Below are 21,156 nucleotides of genomic sequence, written 5' to 3'. Positions count from 1 at the left end.
GGGAAAGCTGCAGTAAGTCAATTCCTCTGAAAAGCACGATCATTTATTTTCACTTGTGTGTGCGTTCGTATGTGTGTGTGTAAGTGTGTGTACGGTCGGCCTTGGCCCCCATACATCATGGCAGTCGTAGAAAGTTATAAAGCAGCCTTACACCCTGTACGGGCCTTAACACTCATCAATCTCAATCTCGAACCCTGACCCTCCACCATAAAACAAACGACCTTTTACAGTGAGCCAATCAAAACGGAGCGCAGGCGGAATGATGAGTGACGCGTCCAATCAGAGCGGAGGCATAAAAATCAGGGTCAGCGAGGAAACTGCACGGCATTGGCGAGCATGGAATTGTGGAAGTGTGTGTATTTCTGTGTATGCTTTTGTGTGTGTGTGTGTGTGTGTCTCCTGCAGGCATGGTTTATCCAATCACTTGCCATCAGTGTTTCTGTCAGTCTGCCAAGAAAAGCCCTCAACGGTGCCATTGTCTTTATAGCGGGCCAAAGACAGCCACACACACGCACACATACAAATACATCTCCTATATTTTTTCAACACACACTCTTATTGAAAATCTGTAATTTCCAGCATCCGAGGAAAGAAAATGTGTTGAAAAAATGTTAAATCCATATATTGTTGTGAACGCTCACTACATTACGGAGAGGCTGAGAACATTAGCGCTGACTGAAAAGAATTGGGCTATTATAAGTCTATAAATGATAAGTCGCCCTTTTACAGCCAGTTCTATTATTAAAACATCAATAACTGTCTTTAAATGGAGTTATACGAGCCTGTAAGGTACCACTTAAAACAGGCCAAAGATAGATTTTAAATCGCCCTGCAGTTGTTTCACCTTGTTTTAATCACCAGTACCCTTTTTTTTTTTTAAGTCTATAATGTTACTCAAGCCTTATTTCATGCCACGGTAGTCCTGATGGTCCCTCCTGGAGGACAAAAAAAAAAAATTCTTATTCCCCATTTCTCCCTCCATTTCTCTCGCCTCTGTGTAACACCCCCCGAGAGGCATGTTGTGTTTTGGGAAAGCATTTAGGAAGTTGGAAGTTGATTATGTGTGGCTGGGACGGAGGGGCAGCACTGCAGGCGGAGTACATGTGGAATATCACACACACACACAAGTGAACATATGCGCTGTTGATGACGCTCTTTTACTACCAAACTCCAGGGAACATATACACCTTCCTACAATGAGCAGACTACATATGCTGCAGCACGACTACTTAATAGGTATCTGTTACAAGCTCTTAGATTAGTCATACACCAATCAGCCATAACATTATGACTGCCTGCCTAATATTGTGTAGGACCCCCTTTTACCGCCAAAACAGCCCTGACCCGTTGAGGTATAGACTCTACTAGACCTCTGAAGGTGTGCTGAGGTATCTGGCACCAAGACGTCAGCAGCAGATCCTTTAAATCTTGTAAGTTGTGAGGTGGGGCCTCCATGGATTGGACTTGTTTGTCCAGCACATCCCATAGATGCTCCATTGGATTGAGAGCTGGGGAGTTTGGAGGCAAAGTCAACACCTAGAACTCGTTGTTCCTCAAACCATTCCTGAACCATGTTTGCAGTGTGGCAGGGCGCATTATCCTGCTGAAAGAGGCCATTAGGGAATGCTGTTTCCATGAAGGGGTGTACTTGGTCTGCAACAATGTTTAGGTAGGTGGTACAGTAACATCCACAGGAATGGCAGGACCCAAGGTTTCCCAGCAGAACATTGCCTAAAGCATCACGCTGCATCCTGGTGCCATGTCTTCCCTGGGTGAGGGACGCACACACAACCGGCCATCCACATGATGTAAAAGAAAGCATGATTCATCAGACCAGGTCCATTGCTCCATGGTCCAGTTCTGATTCTCGGTGGTGGACAGAGGTCAGCATGGGCACCCTGACCGGTCTGTGGCTACGCTGCCTCATACGCAACACACTGCGATGCTCTGTGTGTTCTGACACCTTTCTATCAGAACCAGCATTTTTCAGCAGTTTGATCTACAGTAGCTCTTCTGTTGGATCCAACCACACAGGCCAGCCATCACTCCCCATGCGCATCAGTGAGCCTTGGTCGCCCATGACCCTGTTGCCGGTTCAACGGCTTTCCTTCCCTTGTACCACGCTTGGTAGGTAATGACCACTGCAGACCGGGAACATCCCACAACAGCTGCAGTTTTGGAGACGCTCTGACCCAGTCACTTGGTAAGTGGCTCATATGATTGATGGTGTTGCGTTGCAGGTCCCCCTCTAGTGTAATGTCTCTATGTTTTCCTCTGACGTAAACCCAAATAAACTGCGACCATTCACAACTCCAGGATCCAGCCTCTTGACAGAAATGCAGCGAAACTGACCCTGCACCAACCCTAGCGTAAGAAGAGAACCAATCCAACTGAAAACACTTGAAAATTAACTTTCAAGAGAGTGATCTACTGTGAAGTGCTCATTGATACTTCTGAATGCACCCCAAAGCTTATTGTTTGCTCTGCTATTGACTTCTGCATTAGCTTTTCTTTCAAAGCTGCCTTACGCTTCAAAAAACCACAAGACTGTAAAATGTTAATATCCGTTTTTTAAACCAAAAAGGCAAATTATCGTGTCTTTTCGAACACACTGTTACATTTCATGCCCAGGCAAACTCCAAAGGGCCACTGGTCTGCAAAATATTCATTTCCTTTCTGTCTTTGAGCCAGTTATTACAGCATGACAAGCTCTCTCACTCATTTTTAACAGCCCAGGAATAAAATTATACTACCCAATATTCTTAAAGGCCTAAAGATGCCATTATCAAAGTGGCACAACATAAATCAGCCAGGGGAGTGAGGAGAGTTTAGGACGGGTGGAGCATGAAAATAGAAAGGGACAGAATGCTTTGGGTTTGTGATATCTGCCTCCACCCTAATCTCTATTTACAGATTCTACATAAAAATCTACAATGCGTGCAAATGGACTTTAATGCGGGAAGTGTTCTGGTTTCCGTTTGTAGTAGATTTGTAGTCCGAGTAGTACTGACCAATCATGTTTCATAGTGTAAGGAGTAAGTAACTCAATCCGTCCTCATGAGCCCGGCAACCCCGGCGACCCCGGCTCCCATCAGCGGTCATCTGACAACAATTCAGCTTCTTATTAATCTCTATAAACAGACATCTGCACGCTAACAGCTAACAATCCATTCTAGATCAAACATTTCAACTTGACTTAGATTTCCAGACTTCCTCGAATGCATCAGAAATGACAATCCAACCTCCGTTCAACAAACGAGCGTTTTAAAAGTAGTTCTTCTCCTCTTGGGGACAGACCTGACAAAGCTTCATGTTTGCTTTTTACTAATCTGCATCAGGATGTTGTTATTTCGGCAAACTTAAGAACTGTTATTGCAAGTAAATCTCAAGAAAATTGGTTTCCTTTTCGGGTCCAAATCGCAGAAGTTAGCCAGAGTGCAGCCTCTGCGTAACTGACTTTTTACAGTGGGACTGAGACTCACCACAAACAGATGAACGGGCGCTCCTCTGGGGGATTTAAAGAAACCAAGAAATGACGCCGTTTATTTTGCTGACATATCTGGAGGGGAGACTTTTGGTCACTTCTCAAGCTGCTAACTGGACTGTAAACAAAGAAGCGCACGGAAAAGGAAGTCTTGGTTGGAGGTCCTTATCGCTTAACCTGTATGCCCAAAATGTTCGCCAATGCTCCCAGAGCCTAAATCGTGTAATAATGGAGGTGGATGGAATTTTGTTTGAGGTGTTCTTAACATTAAAAACATACTTCATAAAACACGACAGCTTGTATTTGCCTTCACAAAACCCTGGACCAGCTATGTCCTCGCTGCCGACAGCTTTTATTATTTTCCTCCACATTGTAGAAAAAAAATCCTTTGCAAAGTGTCGCCTACATGTTCCACCACTTACCGCCATCGCTAAATGAGTTCCATTATATCGTTGCTATTTGGGGCAATAGACCCTTTAAACCCGCCTCATTAATTAGTCCTTTATTAAAGGGAGCTGCATTGTAAAGGTCAACCAGTCGAGCCTTTTCACTGCAGGCCATGGCTGTTATAAAAGTCTCATTGTTATGAGTCTGTACTGCGGCTTTAAAAGGAAACACTGACTTTGACAGTCAAACACTGAGTCTCAGCTTCAGGGATGTTTCGAGGCGATCGCATTCATCCACGCTGTTCACAACCAGATGTGTGAGCATATTGTTGTCTAGAGCCAATAACGCTCACACTGGAGGTTATCCTCCCCTCCCTGCTTATTCCCTCTGTTTGATTTATCTACTCTTTATTTCTCCATCTCCTCGCTCTCTCTTTCTCTCTTTCCCTCCTTCATTAATTACACTGATTGTCCTCTTCTCTCTAAACCTGGATCATTATTTACCATCCCAATGCCCCTCTCCCTGTCTTTATTCATCACACAACCATTCCCTTACAGGCATGTTGCACCTTTTCCCTGCTGTCTCACATCTTATTCACGATCCTCCTCCCACACTACCCATCATCCTTTTCTTCTCTCCCTTAAACTCTGCATACCCTGTAAACCTCTTATCTGTATCAATTTATTTCGCAGTGAGGGGAAGTCTGTTTTATCGGAGGAGAGGGCAGATTGATGGTCAGCGATGATGATTTTTGCAACGGCTGCTTTGTGAATTGTAGCACACGCTTAACAAGTAAAAACAGTGGAGAATTGGAGGACGGAGGAGAGATAAAAGAAGATAAATAGGTGAAATGAAGGATGATTGATGTAGGGTTGAAAGAATACAACATAATAAGTCGCCAGCGTATCCTACATCACTTGCTTTTACCCAGTAGCGTCTTGTTTTCCCTGGATGCTGCCGACTATTGTGACAGTCCTGCTGCTGCATTGATTGTGTGCCGCTCTGTATTAGGGCATTAGCTAAAAGCCTGTGACTGTAAATTATGAGGTGAGAAATAGGAAGACAGCAGAGCGTCTCGTAAAAACGAGCACATTGTTTGTACAAAAAGCTCAAAATGGCCACGGATCAGTGGATGGAGAGAAGGAGGGAGAGGTGTGCTTTTGGGACATTTGGTGGGTGAGAGTTATTGGGTCAAGCTAAATGTGATTAGCTCTCTGAATCACACCTCTGTGCACAAATGTACCTGGGACGTCATTTTGCAAGCTGAGTGACTTCATAATCGTCAGACAGGAAGCCAAAGGTAAAGATCACATGTTTGTAGCATTGTACTTCATTGTTCTTTTTTCATATCAAATGAGCTGGCTAAACCCTTACTAACTAGACATTTTAAATGGGGCGCTACACTAGATATACTTTAAAGTCCGGTTACTAAGTGCCAGCTTTATTTACGTTGTTAAAGTGGTAGTTTAATGGCCACTATTATAGTATTTGGTATCACTAGATTTTAAAAGCAAAACCAAAAAAGGAACGAGCGGACGACCTGTGTCACCGACGCCTCGTCACATTAACTACGTACTCTTATTTTGAAGGACCGGATTAAACGGTGAAATCGACGCAGCTAGCATAAAACATTTTATGCTAGTGCAGTTAATTCGCAGTTAGGGGGAGTTTAATCTGGCTTTCCAGCCAAATTGCTCACATTTTGCTGGTTGCAAGTTTAAATACAACTACATTATACTTCTTATACTTCTCATCAACAAGGCCGCGACCCTAACCCCCCCTTATTTTTATTCTAGTTCTGTGCTAATAGTTCTGCACCAAAACAAATTCCTTGTATGTGTGAACCTACTTGGCAATAAACCCCAATTCTGATTTGACATCGCTCATACATGAAGAGTTTTTTTATCGATAAAAAGACGCAGATATGTCAGACACTCACCGCTTCTGCCATGAGTGTTTCTTTTCCGTGTGCTGCTGTTACCTTCACAGACTGTGGGATATCATGATTCACTTGCGGATTTTCACCCATGGTTTTCACCGGTCTAGTGTTGCTTTCAGGTATAATGGGAATGCGAAAATAGAAGCAACTTATAGAGTAAGTAAATCTATTTAGCGTAAGTATAAGGATGGATTTAAGCCTTTTTTTTGTTTTTTATATTTTTTTAAATTCACGTTTTTTTTTCAATAGCTTCCATGTCATGTGACCTTGTGGCCTCAAATCAATGTCAGATGTTAATACTCACTTTTACAAATGAGACACACCTTTTTTTATTTTATTGCTTTTTAAAATTAGCAGTGAAATCCAACATAATACCCTAACCCGCTATCAAATATGCATCATGATGTCATAATTTCGGCAAACTTAAAGTAAAGTGCAGCCTCCATTTAACTTATTACATTGGGGGGGAGGGGGGGTTGCTTTGCCTTTGATCTGAACACATGGTCGTTTCTGAAGTTGATAACCGGACTGTAAACAAAGCAGCGCACGGAACAGGAAGTCTTGGCTGGATGTTGTTTATTGCTACTCACTAAACTGGAGTGCCCAACATGTTTGCTCCCAGAGGCTATATCGTCATCAGATAATAACTGATGGGGTCAGAGATAATGCGTAATAACCATTAACAAAATTAAAGTGCTCCTACAATTCAAACAATTAAACAAGAACTGAACTCTTGAAAATGATGCCGTTAATCCGTTAAAGATGGACTCCTTCATTGGCTTTCTTAAACCGCAACATACACATCTAATGTCAGAGGTCATCATGTTTTCCAATCATTGACAAACTCATCTCAGTCACACAGAGGAAGATTTTGGACACCTCCATGCACAACAGGTTTGGCCTAGCTCGGACAGCGTATTCATTTTACTAAGCAACTGTGTGTGTGTGTTTATGTGTGATTTATCAACACAAGTGCAGGTAACATTGTGATCTGTGTATGTGTGCAGATATATACTGCATGACAGTGTTCAGTGCAATTTTTATGTGTGTAAATGATTGAGGCCAAGCATGTGTGTGCGTGATTGTGTGTATAAATGGAGTCATTTACGTAGCCTATATAAATGGTTCTGATGATGAAGTGTGTGGATCTTCAGAGTCAGTGCTACTCTGAATAATGCCTGAGGATGCATTTAGACATCCTCAGTGCCACAGCCATCTATCAATGTAATGGCCTGTTTAAATGACTGTGAGTCTCCATGTGTGTGTAGTGAAGGTTTGTGTCTTTTTGTGTTTGTGTAAGTCTGTGGTCGCAGACAATTGGCTGGTTGTAATTCTACAGAATTCATTGAAACATGTTGTCTTCCCAGAGTCATCAATTCTGAAACACCAAACAGAAGTTTAAAACTTTAGGGGTCAAATTTTACTCTTTAAGTTGAATTCCAGGATTTATGTAGTTGAAATATTTAAGTATTACTAATAACGGTCCAAATTTGAACTCTAATGTTTGTAAATCTAAACTAAATAGGTGTGTGTTAAGAGCATCTCCCCGCCAAATTAAGCATTTATCATCAGATTGTACAATTTACTTCCTGGAAAGTCTCTTTTGGAATGTGTGTGGAGTCTGACGCTGTCAGCTTCTGCCTCTTTATCCTAATAAATGTGTAATTAATGTATATTTGTTGTGGGATAAGCTGCAAATCTTATATTGATATCAGTTCTGGAGGCAGTTTTATTGCCTTAATTGGCCTGAGAATGGAGTCTGATTACCCTCAAGCTCACATAAATACAGCTCATTTATTAGGACCAGAATCTGTTCTCTGTTTTTGATACAAATGGCGACAGGTAGGGTAGCTTATTCTGACCAATCCAAAATATCCATAAAAAACTGACTACTACCTCTATAAATGTAGTCAAATGTAAGGTAGCTTATTTTAACAGGTAGGGTAGTTCATTCTGCGAAGTAGGGTAGCGCATTCTGACAGTTAGGGTAATTCATTCTGTCAGGAAGGGTAGCTCATGCTGTCAGGTAAGGTAGCTCATTCTGATGGGTAGGATAGCTTATCTGACCGGTAGGATGGCTCATTGAGGCAGGTAGGGTAGCTCATTCTGTCAGGAAGGGTAGCTAATTCTGTTAGGTAGGATAGCTTATCTGACAGGTAGGATAGCTCATTTGGACAGATAGGGTAGCTCATTCTGTCAGGTAGCAAATTCTGGCAGGTAGGGTAGCTCATTCAGGTAGGTAGGGTTGCACATTCTGATAGGTAGGGTAGCTCACTCTGGCAGGAAGGGTAACTCATTCTGACAGGTAGGGTGGCTCATTGAGGCAGGTAGGGTAGCTCATTCTGTCAGGAAGGGTAGCTCATTCTGTTAGGTAGGATAGCTTATCTGACAGGTAGGATAGCTCATTTGGACAGATAGGGTAGCTCATTCTGTCAGGTAGCAAATTCTGGCAGGTAGGGTAGCTCATTCAGGTAGGTAGGGTTGCACATTCTGATAGGTAGGGTAGCTCACTCTGACAGGAAGGGTAACTCATTCTGACAGGTAGGGTAGCTAATTCTGACAGGTTGGGTAGCTCATTCAGGTAGGTAGGGTTGCACATTCTGATAGGTTGGGTTGTTCATAAGGACAGGTAGGGTAACTCGTTCTGTCAGGTAGGGTAGCTTATGGGGGGGTAGGGTAGCTCATTCTGATAGGTAGCGTAGCTTATATTGTAAGGTAGGAATTTATATCAGAATAGACTCTTACCTTTATAAATCTATAACTTAATAGTAGCTCATAATCGTAGGTCAAAGTTCAAAGGTATCAAAATGTCCTACATACGTATACAGATGAGCACATTATGAATACCAAATTCAACTTTTATTTTTCCCTCAATAACATCCTCACTTCAACATCCTCTCCCTCTCCTCTCACCCTCTACTTCCCCTTTAGAGGGCTTTCATTCACTTCTTGCACTTTCCTCTCCCTCCTTCTTTTCACCCCGTGCATTTCCTATGTCGCTCTCCATTCCCTTTTTACTTTCCTTTTACTTTGCCCCATCTTTTTTCATTTCTCCCTCCCACCCCTTCTCTCTCTCAACATGACCTAGTTTCAAGCAGCAGCCAACGCAGACATCTGGGCTTCAGCTCACGTGCCAGAGACGGCATGACACCCCTGCTGGGGGGGAAAAGAAAGAGGGAGAGGAGGATAGAGTGATGCAGAAAAGGAGAGAGGTGAATACGGGGTAAAGGGAGAAAGGAGAGCGAGTTGCAGTGATTATGGGAAACAGGATAGAGGAGGCAGGGGAACAGAAAAATCTGACTGCGGTAATCATTTAAGCGAGAGAGGGAGCATGTGGTTGGATACTTTGAGGTTGCAAGAAGTGCATTCGAGGGAGTGAGAAAAAAAGAGGAGGAAAGTTGACACACATAAAGCCGGCCTTGCACAGTTTGAAGCAGTCAGGCAGCTGGCGTGTAAGCGTTATTAGCTATTAGAGCTAGCATGGCTTAGCAGGGTCACAGTGGCCAAGCAGGCTAAGTCGTGTGTAATCTCCATGTTAACCAGGGATCATGTCATGGAAATGCAGATCAAAAAACACACACTATTATCCCCTCATCTCTGCCTTTATCTGCTTTTCTCTTACTCGCTCAGTATTTCCTTTCCCCCCCGTATGCAGAGATGTTGAGCTGCTGGAACATGATTTGAAGTATTTCTCTCAGTGCGAAAAAACAAGTTCTATTTGTCAACCCTATTGTGCGGCCTTATCTATCGCGAGACAGTGCTGCGAATGCGAACCTGCACTGGAAGACAGTTCATTATTTGGCTGCAGACAGATTAGAGGAAGTAAAATAGAATCCTGCAATCCTGGCATAACTCGGCTGACAAAAAGACGGATTATCGCTCCTGTCGCCAAAACCCGGTTTAATGTTGAACATTTACTCCCTGATTCTCTTTTTTCTTCCTGTGCACATCTTGTCTCTCAGCTCCTTTCTTGTCCTACCCTTTTTTCTCTTCTTTAACATACCCTTGTTCTCCCTCTTCCACCTTCTCCAGTGGGTCACCGTAGTGCCCCCATCGTCTCTTATGTCTTATCCCTTTATCCTCTCATATTTTCCTTTAATGTCTCGCTCACCTTCCCCTTCTCACCTCCCTTTTATTCCTTTTAATCTCCTGTTATTTCGCCATCACACTAGACACTCCTCACACATTCCATCCTCGTCTCACTCGCTCTCTCCCTTGGGTTCTCTCTGCTCTTTGATCATTTCTGACTTTCACAGTTCAGGTTTTCATGATTCCTACAGTCCGATCACTGACTCCATTTAATCTAGGAATATGGACAGGTAGTTATTGTCCAACAATCATAGACTGAACAAATAATGGATATAGCAATCCATTGCTCTGACGACTGCCTTGAACCCTTGACTTTGGCATTTTAGCCGCCGACATGTTTCTTGAGCCAGGAGTGACCAAATTTGAATGCCCAGGAAGCAATGGAGTGGACCAATGGGTTGTCAAACGCCAAGTTCTCAATCCTAATTCATTAACTGGCAAATTAGCTCGTTTACATGTCTGTGAAGGTTCCAAGTCATCCAGGTCATGCTAATTTCACGCTTAATCCAAAAAGGCAACCGGACTTGGTTGAAGTCTTTGAAGACGTTCCACCTCTCAGTTCCGAAGCTTGGGATTACCATGACCTGGATGACTGAGAACCTTCACAGACATGTTGCTTTGCATTTTGGGATGAATACCCTTTGACTGGTGAGAGACGATAAGTGGACGGCCAAGATATTAGCTCAGAACTGAAGAGGCCCATCGGACAAGTGGTGAAACATCTTCAAGAACTTCAACCAAGCCCATTTGCTTTTTGGATTTAGCTGCGAATTAGCTAGTTTACCATCATATTTCACGCGGAATGAGTTTCTATCTGTGGTGGTGGCATACTGGAGTTGTTAGACTAGAGAAGCAATGAAAACTTGTGGAACATATTGGACTTGCCAATATGAGAGTGGCGGGTGAACAACAAATGGTAACTCGACTGCACATATATTGCTTTTCTCGTCGTCAGACCACTCGAAGCGCTTTTACACTCGCATTCAAACTCTGATGGCAAAGGCTACCAATCTCCAATCAGGATCTGTGCACATTTGGGGTTCACTGTCTTGCACAAGGACACTATATCATGTAGATTGTGGTGGTCAGGGATCGAACTGACAACCTTCTGATTGGGAGACAACCAACTCTACCACTGGGCCACAGTCGCCCCCAAGCCTGCAGCACCTTGTATTCCCAGGCAGCCTCCCATACAAGTACTAACCAGGCCCAACCCTGCTTAGCTACCGAGATCGGACAAGATCAGGCGTATTCGGGTTGGTATGGCCATAAGACACATACCGGATAACATAAAATAAGTGGTCTCCTTCTAACTACTGCCTGTCATTTTCTCTGCGGAAAAAAGCCAACAACAATCTTGAGTCCGATGCACTGTCCACAAGCTAGAACCAGAAGAGAACAAAACCATTTATTGCACCAGGCTATGCTGGTTTAATTCTGCTGTAAAGTTGGCCGTTTAAGGACTGAGGGTTTATGTGGTACTCTTTCACCTTTTGGTAACCTTACTGTAGTTTTCTGCCTTACTTATCTCTACCAACCTGCCTTCCTTCACCCTCATCCACTTTTCCCTTCACGTCTCATCACTCTTTGCCGTTACTTCTGCCAGCTTCTCCATCCTGTCATGCCCCCCTCTTTCTCCCTTTCCCTTTCACTATCTCATTCCAGTCTTCATGCATCCCCCTCTGAGGTCACGGCAGCTGCAAAAAAAAAGGTAAAATTGAAGCAGATGGAAATGAGGGATTCTGTGGATGAACGCTTGATTAGGGAAGTTTTAATGCATGTTTGCTCATGTTCGTGTGTGTGTGTGTGTGTGTCTGAGTGAGTGAGGAAGAGCATATAATGCAAAGAGACAAACAAAAAGGCAGGCAGATTGCCATATGGTCCCGTTGAAATCAGTTAAACTAACTGCAGACTGTAGATCTGTAAACCAATATAATCTGGTTATAGCTACTTACACACAAAGAAGCCTGACAGAAGGGTTTATTGACAAAGCGGCAGCAGCCAGGTTCAAAGAATATAGATCCATTATAGATCCAAAACGTATCGTTGCTGTTGGAAACCTTGTATCTCCGTATTTCGTCATTTTAATCTTTGTTCATAAATCAGTGCTATTGGTCACCCTTTATGTCTGGAGATATTACGACACATAGACAGGCACAATACCAACTGTGAATTTTTTTATGTTTTTTGAGATATGAGGTTTCCATCACCATAATGTTATTTCTTCCGTTTGCTCACAATTTAAAGATTCGCTTCATAGAATTGGATAATGTCATTGCAAGATCATACAATCTTTTAATGACATAATATAAGAAGTGTAATAAAATAAGTCTCAGAGGATTTTAGAAAATCGTAGTTGTTCGATTATTTTTAGGGGGATTTACGCCTTTTATGAAGTGAGAGGACAGTGGATATCGGAAACATGGGAAAGAAAGAGTCGGGATGACGCGTAGGAAGTCGAACCCAGGGCCACCACATCGAGGAATGTAGCCTCTGCACATGGGACGTGCGATTGAACCACTGAGCTAAACCGGCGCCCCCTAGTGAGATTTTTGCGGTTACTTACAGCCCCATTGTTTCTTAGTTTGACAATTACACATGTACATTTTCACTGAACTATTATTATTCCCACATAACAAGGAAAACAACATTAATCTGACATAAGGTGGTTGATAAGAAATAGAATAGCTCTAATACTACTAACTTTGGAACTACTGTCAAATAACAACAGCGTTTGACATTCACACCTGTTAGCGAGAGTCTATGTGGAATGGACAGATTGATGCAGTTATTTCTGCTGTGAATTCAAAATCAGTGGACTTTCGTTAACAGTTACAAAAGTAAAGTTCCATTTTGTGATGAGAAATAATCAGTTTTAATTAATTTAGCATTTTACCTGTTTATAACTACTACTATTAGTGTAACGATACTTTATAATAGGAAACTGTATTCTTCTCTTTACTGCATCTAGCGCCCAGGGCAGCTCCTCTAGCCCTGTGTTCCCAAAATCAGCACCATGGACAGAGTCGTGAAACACAGTTTGGGGCAGAATGTTCTCTCAAACTCAATAGAAGCATCGAGTATTTGCAGAAAATGGCCCCTATGGGCACCATACTGCATTGTGTAACTAATGCATTAATGTGTAAGTAGCAATTTTCATGTTACAGATTATCATTTGTTTTGTGAGAAGAAGTGGAGTAAGAATAACAGCATTTCTCTTAAGTGTTTAAAGCAGTGTAAAATAGATTTGCTTGGAGGTTTGAACTTACTTCCAGTTCTTAAGTGAATACGCTTGGTTACACTTCACCACTGTGCCCACTTATTCACCACTTATTGACCAAGCAGGTCACACATGATATTATATAATTTTCAGTGCTTTGAGCTGAACAAACAAAATCCATCGTGCTGAGCAAATATAAGCCAAACTCCGTGCATGGCTTGATGCCTTTAGGGGTAAGGGTAGAAATATGTTTTATTTAAATTCAAATCCCTTAACTTTTGTTTTATTTGACTAATGCTTTATATAACTGGTCCAAATGCAGCGAAACGTACACATCTGGGATCCCGAGCAGGCAGGAAACGAAGAAAGATAAATACCCAGGGCTAGAGAGTTATGGAAGCCAAGTGGAGCCACGCTAAGATGACCTGCCAGACAATAACCCTTACGTTGCCACAGAACTAAATAGCACTATAACGTTACAGATGAAAATGCATACACTGGGAAAGGGGAATTAAAGATACATTAGGTGAGGTAAAAATGCAAGACTGGCCCAAAGGATGCTGGGAATTGTTTTTATCACGGCACAGAAGCACAGCGGTACAAATGATGTTCACAGTTATATCTTAGTTTAGTTATGCAAGAGGGGAAACTGTTTGATTGACACTTCCACCAACTCAGCAACATCTATTTTAGTCATACTGTGTGAGTGCCTGTGTGTGCGTGTGTGTGTGTGTGTGTGTGTGTGTTCACATTCCCATATTCTCCAGTAGCACACAAGGTGCCCTTGATTGAGTAATCAGTTTGTACCACGGTTGTGTGTGTGTGTGTGTGTGTTTGTAGTTATTCCCTGCCACCATCTGTCCTCTATAGGCTGCTGATCATCCATCTCCCCATTAACTGTCACTCACTCTGTTCCCTGTTGACGTCTCTCCTCTCTGTATTTGAGCTGCGAGGCTACAACACCAAAGAGAGGAACGACGCATAACAAGAAATAACGTCCGATTTTTCTCAGCCATCCAATTACATGGATACTGTGCTTCAGTCAATCGGGTACAGAGTCTAGATTGTGGGTGCATCAAGAGAATGCGGTTATTAAAGTGTCGAAGATATCGCCCACCCACATGAGTCTAAGTATGTCTCTAAGGGGCTATGTTGACAACCAAAGTTATCTTTACATTCAAGAATTCAATCAAAATTTTTTTGTTTATATAGGGCAACAATGATGCCATCTAAGCTAGCTTTGTCATTCAATAACATGTCTCTGAATTTTTTTGCGGTTAGGGTTGTTAGTTAAGAAGCAGAAAATTGCTAATTTAATAGATTTCCTTGAGTTAAGTTAACAGACTAGTTTCATGTAAATTCAATAATAAGTATAATTGAGTATCGTCTGCATTAAAATACAAATTTTATGTAGTATTACATGAAGATATTCCCTAAAGAACCCATTTATAAGGTGAATAGAATCGGCCCGAGCACAGAACCTTGTGGAACTCCGTAACTAACTTTAACATTTAATTTATTCCCCCAAAGTCAATGTCTTTTTCCTTGACTTATGTGTTTTATTGGTCTTATCTGTTTCATAAATCTGCCAGTGTGCACTCTAAATCTGGTACATGATTGTTACACATTATAAGACAACAAGAATATATGCAATCATCTACCTTTACCCAACACAATTGACTTTATCCCTCCTTCCCTCAGTTTCCTTTATTCCTGTCCACCACTTTCTTTCCCCCCAGAAAAATGTATATTTGGTTCTTGTAAAATATTCATGTCTCTGTCACAGCGCTGGAACCATGAATCATACATCTGAAAAACCGGGGGACCGACAGAGGGAAGGGAAATAGAAGACCAAGGAAAAGGAAAGGAATTAAATTGATATAAATGTAACAACGGAAGAAGCAGGAGAGAGAGAGAGGGATGAGAAGAGTGTCAAAAGGGGGGAGGGAGAGAAGAGGACAAGTCATACAGGAGCCAGAGGTGTAAAGGTCTGAGAGAGAGAGAGAATGATAGATGGATGAATGGAAGGAGAAGGGATACAGGGAGAAGGACGGTGTGAATAATACAGTGGTAAACTAGATAAGAGAAGCAGTGGATGAGGATTTTAAGACTTTACTGATCACTTTTAAAGCACATAGCAGAATTGTTGACAGCCAGCTCGCATCCTTCAGGTGGGCTCCTTCTGGGTGTTCCTAAGTCAAGACTTAAATCTTAAGGAGATCCTTCCTTTGCCATCGGGCCTCTCGGCTCACGAACGACCTGCCTGAGGAGATGAGGCTTGCAGAATCAGAGACATCTTTTAAATCACTTTTATGGACTTCATGTCATGTGTGATGTGATGTTGATGTGTTTTATTGCTTTTATTTCTTCCTATTGCATTTGTTTTCTTTTATTGATTTTACCCTTTATACTCTGTTTCCTCTCTGCCTTGTCTCTACATTTTTTACATCTTATGTCCTATTGCTTTAACATCATATTGACTGTAGCTTTGTATTGTCTTGCTGTGTGTGGCCATGTTTTTTGGATTCTTTCGTTGCTTACTGTTCGTGATTGCTTGTATGTCAAAGCACTTTGTAAACTTAGGGGCGGCTGTGGCTCAGTGGTCAGCTAAACCGGATCGGGCCTGGGTAGTACTTTGATGAGAGGATGCCCGGGAATACAAGGTGCTGTAAGCATTGGGGCAGCTGTGGTTCAGTGATAGAGTCAGTCATCTGTCAATTGGAAGGTTGGTGGTTCAATTCTTGACTGCTACAGTCTATTAAAGTGTCCATGGGTAAGGCACTGAACCCCAAATTGCTCCCAGTGGCATAGCCATTGGTGTGGTTATGGGTTTAGTGGGATTAGCTAGGTTAGCTCATTTTAATGTGAGTGATGACAGCTAGTTTAGCTAATTTTAACGTGAGTAATAACAGCTAGCTTAGCTCATTTTAACGTGAGTAATAACAGCTAGATTAGCTCATTTTAACGTGAGTAATAACAGCTAGCTTAGCTCATTTTAACGTGAGTAATAACAGCTAGTTTAGCTAATTTTAACGTGAGTAATAACAGCTAGCTTAGCTCATTTTAACGTGAGTAATAACAGCTAGATTAGCTCATTTTAACGTGAGTAATAACAGCTAGCTTAGCTCATTTTAACGTGAGTAATAACAGCTATGTTAGCTCATTTTAATGTGAGTAATAACAGCTAGATTAGCTCATTTTAATGTGAGTAATAACAGCTAGATTAGCTCATTTTAATGTGAGTAATAACAGCTATGTTAGCTCATTTTAATGTGAGTAATAACAGCTAGATTAGCTCATTTTAATGTGAGTAATAACATCTAGCTTAGCTCATTTTAACGTGATTAATAACAGCTAGCTTAGCTCATTTTAACGTTAGTAATAACAGCTAGGTTAGCTCATTTTAACGTGAGTAATAACATCTAGCTTAGCTCATTTTAACGTGAGTAATAACAGCTAGCTTAGCTCATTTTAACGTGAGTAATAACAGCTAGCTTAGCTCATTTTAACGTTAGTAATAACAGCTAGGTTAGCTCATTTTAACGTGAGTAATAACAGCTAGCTTAGCTCATTTAACTGATTGACAGTTGGGCCCTTTAGACAGCAGCCTCTGCCATCAGTGTGTGATTGTGTGTGTGAAAGGGTGAATGTGACATGTTGAGTAAAAGCGCTTTGAGTGGACCCAAGACTAGAAAAGCGCTATAGTGCAGTCCATTTAAACTATTGTTTTTAAAGGTGCTATATGAATAAAGTTATTATTTGAAGCTTGATCCAAGAGAAGAAGGTAGGCTATGGTGGAAGTGACAGCAGCCAAACAGGTAGAGCAGACGCCCCGTATACAGAGCCTACAGTCCTCGAAACAGCGGCCACAGTTTGGACTCCCGTCCTCGGCCCTTTGCTGCATGTCATCCCCTGCTCTCTTCTTCTCATATTTCCTGTCTCGCTCTTCAGCTGTCCTGACTAATAATGGCAAAAATTATCCTCATACATTTTCTCCTATGATTGTTGCACAATTTATTGCAGCTTTGAATGAACAATGGAAAAAAGTGGGTCACATTCGAGGTATTGCTTGCATCACCTGCTCGTGCTCAGAGACACAAGTTGGAGGGTTGGAGGATGAGCCTTCATTTGTGCCATAATCTGCCTGATTTTGTAAAGAAGTTGTTTGTTAAAGTAATAAATGTGTCTGATGTTTTAATTAAAAAGAAAGAATGACTCAACATCGTGTTGTATTTTCCCCAGGCAGACATCGAACATCAAGAATGAACGATTTTAAGGGAAGGAAACAGTGTGTCTCCCACAGTAACATTATTCATCTAATTAAACATGAAAGGATGTCATGTGGCAAAACGGCTCATGTCACTCCTACTTGTAGCCGCTGCACGTGTGTGCTGCAACCCTGAAAATGAAAAGAGGATAAGACAGGGGGAAGAGGAGGAGGAGTAGAGAGAGAAAAATCCCCAAATACACCATAGACAAAAACACAATCGCACTCATACACACATTCTGTGCAAACAGACATGTGTATAGCTCTGATTGCTTATAGGCTGATGTTGCCGAACATTTGCAAAAAAGGTCGAGCCAGCGTTTTCCGTTTCCAGAGAAAATTTGTTGGTGATAAAAAATTCAGCACAGGAGCAAAGTGTCGGCTAAGTGACAGGGAAACTAAGATCCAGCAGGAGCAAGTATCCCTCAAGTGTTACAAAAGACCTGCGTAAGCTCTTTCCAGTCAGAAGGCGGAGGAAGACGAGGAGAGAAGGCCAGGTGAAATAGGGTCAGCGCTCTTCTTCAGCTGGATCTTATGAGGGTTGATTATCTGCAGCCCTCACACACACACACACACACAAAACACAGGGCCTTGCAGAGGGTGCGTCTGCATATGTATGCTTCCCTCTCTCTTCCTCCGTTGTGTTATTAGTGCTGACATACTGTAGCTACCGGCTATGTGCTTACCCTGTCCTCTTTCCAACTCTTTAGTTAAGGCAGATCACAGGCCTGCAAACAAACACATGCATACATAACCAACAGTATACATATCTGTCCCAATAGCAAGGCTAAAGGCAACACATCATCAGATAGAGGATTGTTTTACATCCTCGTGGTGTTTACTGTAAATATGTATAGCAGCCTGTCTGCTTAAGGTTAGCCTTTGGCTATCTGGAGTATGCATGCGCAGATTACTTGTTCTATATAGTAGACGGTATGCTTTACAGTCTGTGTGCATTAGTCTAAGTGGTTATTTTAAGCTTAAGCATAAGTAATGTTAATGCAGAACATATCCTTGAGACACTTTGTTAGCCTTTAGCGAGTCAAAGACGTGCATGCTTTCAAAGGTTTCGTCCCAATTTGATCTTTTCCTTGTGAGATTCATGTCATCAGTGACATGTTTTGCTTTGATTTCCTGTCATTACTCACATATGCAGCTGTTTTCTGATGGGCAGGTACCTGTGCAGGCATTTGGGGCTTTGCTTTGTTCTCTGTCTCCACCGCAGCGGCAGTTCCTGATCTGAGGTGTGATTTGCATTGCTAAAAAGGCAGGCACTACTTTTCAGGAATGCAAAGAACAACTTAAAAGGCTGCAGACTTTTTATGCATTTTCTTGTATAAAAAAACCCTCTACATTTTGAATGCATGAACAAATTATTACACGGTTGTGTTAAATGCTTGATTCTGATTGGTTAGTTACGGTATTCTGAGGTCAGTTATTTCTTGAAAACAGACCGTTGCTATGAAGAACAGACCGTTGCTAGGGATGCAGCTCTAATCACACAATCAGAGGACTAACTGTAGTCATATCAATCAGCCAAAAGAAGAGAGAAAGCAATAGAGGTTAAATGATGCATAAACTGAAGGCTACGACAGAGAGATCTACAAAACTGGACGGCACATGAGGTAAACATGAAACAGAACACAGCACAGGACAGACGAGACAGAAAACCACAATCACGTGCTGCGCTGTTTCCTGCGGTCCCTTTTACCTTCTCTTACTTCACCATCAATGGAAATGTTTCCATTTAATTTGAGTAATAACAGCTAGCTTAGCTCATTTTAACATGAGTAAAAACAGCTAGCTTAGCTCATTTAATGTTAGTAATAAGAGCTAGGTTAGCGCCTTTTAATGTTTGTAAAAACAGCTAGGTTAGCTCATTTTAATGCGAGTGATAATGGCTAGGTTAACTCATTTTAACATGATAAAAACAGCTAGCTTAGCTCATTTTAATGTTTGTAAAAACAGCTAGGTTAGCTCATTTTAATGTGAGTAATAACAGGTAGGTTAGCTCATTTTAACGTGAGTGATAACGGCTAGCTTAGCTCATTTTAACATGAGTGATAACGGCTAGCTTAGCTCATTTTAACATGAGTGATAACGGCTAGCTTAGCTCATTTTAACATGAGTGATAACGGCTAGCTTCGCTCATTTTAACGCTAGTGATAACAGCTAGCTTAGCTCATTATAATGTGAGTAATATTAGCTCAGTTAGCTACAGAATTAACCGTTCCTATGGACGCAGCTCTCACTGTGAGTGTAACAGACTATTTTTAAATGGAAAACAGAATTTTAAATAAATTAAATCATTTTCAAATCAATATTTTGTGCCAAATATTTGAATTCGTAAAAAACCCCTTCAGGGTGAGACAAGACCCCTCCGCTGCTCACCCTGTCGGGGTTCCATTCCACAATAACAACCTGCTTACTACACATTATCCCTTACATATTGTCCCGGTAGATGGCTGTCCACCAGTGACTATGCTTCTGCTCGAGGTTTCTGCCTGTTAAAAAGGAGATATCTTTGCCATTGTTCCCAAGTGATTGCTCATTGCTAGATTAATGTTAGCCCTCCGTTAATAATTGTGCTTTTCAAGAGTCTGGTCTCCAAAACATACACATTGGTGTCACTGCCGCAGCCTGATATCAGTACAGCACAGAGAAGACTTGTCTTCCGGCCACAATAAATTCGCTTTTCAGAAGGTGTGAAGACAGTTTCCCGGCAGAAATCCTGCCCTCGACTGCAGCGAGTGCCCTGGGCAGCTCCTCTATCCCTGTCTTCCCAAAATCAGCACCATGGACAGAGTCGTGACACAGTTTGGTTCAGAATGTTATAAAAGATGTAAGCACAGCAGGGAGGCAGATTTGCATTGTATACTACCAATCGGTTCTCATGTTGTTTTCTGCATTTCACAGAAATTATCCATCTTGTCATCTGGACTCTTTGAAAGGGATATCATAGCCTGCATCTATGCATGACATAGCACCATAGTCTTCTGCTATTCTGTTCTATAGGTGATAGTTGGAGGTTGTATTAATGGTCTCGATGCTGCTAACACTGCTCAACACTGCTCCACAGCTACCCTGACAAAAAGAGAAGAAATTGGCAGGACTGTCCCAGCTGAGAGACCCAATCCCTTTCTAATTACCCCGTTCCCTCCCTTCAACGAATTGCTCTCACACAGAGGAGCAGAGGGGGCCCCTCTTTTTTTTTTTGAGCGTCTGAAAGGCTTCGCCAGAGAGCTCACTTATGGTAAGAGAGGAACGGAAGGAAGGATGTGCTAAAGTGGAACAGACGCTGAAAAAGCTGAGACTTCATGAAAGGTAGTCCCATGTGGTTCCACTCATTCAGTCAGTCGAAAAATCTCCCAGCAGACTCTGAAAATCATACTTTTTATAACTAAAAGGAGACAAGCTGTACCAAACCCAGGCTTTCATCCCATCTCCTACTTTTTGACAAGCACTATTTTGGGGACTTTAGGGGTGATTTTTACTTTGTCTTTCCTCCCCGTGAGCAACCGTACCCCCGGATACTCCAGGAGAGTATTTGTAAGCGTATTGTGAAAAGTTTGGTCGAGGTCTGTAGCCAACTCCCCTAATTTAGCTTCAAAGCCGAGCCATGGCTGAATCAAAGCAAAGAAATCTTCTGATTCATTTTTTAGCAGAGCCGCTCCCGACTCACCTCTGCAAATTTTCTGCTATAATTTCTTTCTGCTGCTCCAATCTACTCGAGCAGCTGAAGGATTGACATTTGACCTCGGCCTGATCAC

The 21,156-nt window shown here is 42.0% G+C and overlaps 1 pseudogene; it reads right to left on the bottom strand.

Annotated features, from left to right (window-relative positions):
- Positions 1–11,054: 11,054 nt before the first annotated feature.
- On the bottom strand, positions 11,055–11,173 carry LOC138604497 (5S ribosomal RNA; annotated as a pseudogene).
- Between the last annotated feature and the right edge of the window lie 9,983 nt (positions 11,174–21,156).

Source organism: Semicossyphus pulcher, unplaced genomic scaffold, assembly GCF_022749685.1.
Source record: "Semicossyphus pulcher isolate SPU_LCO1_2020_fin unplaced genomic scaffold, fSemPul1.0.p SCAF_25, whole genome shotgun sequence".
NCBI lineage: Eukaryota > Metazoa > Chordata > Actinopteri > Labriformes > Labridae > Semicossyphus > Semicossyphus pulcher.
The sequence above is the reverse complement of the archived record's forward strand: the minus strand, read 5'-3'. Positions and strand labels throughout refer to the sequence as shown.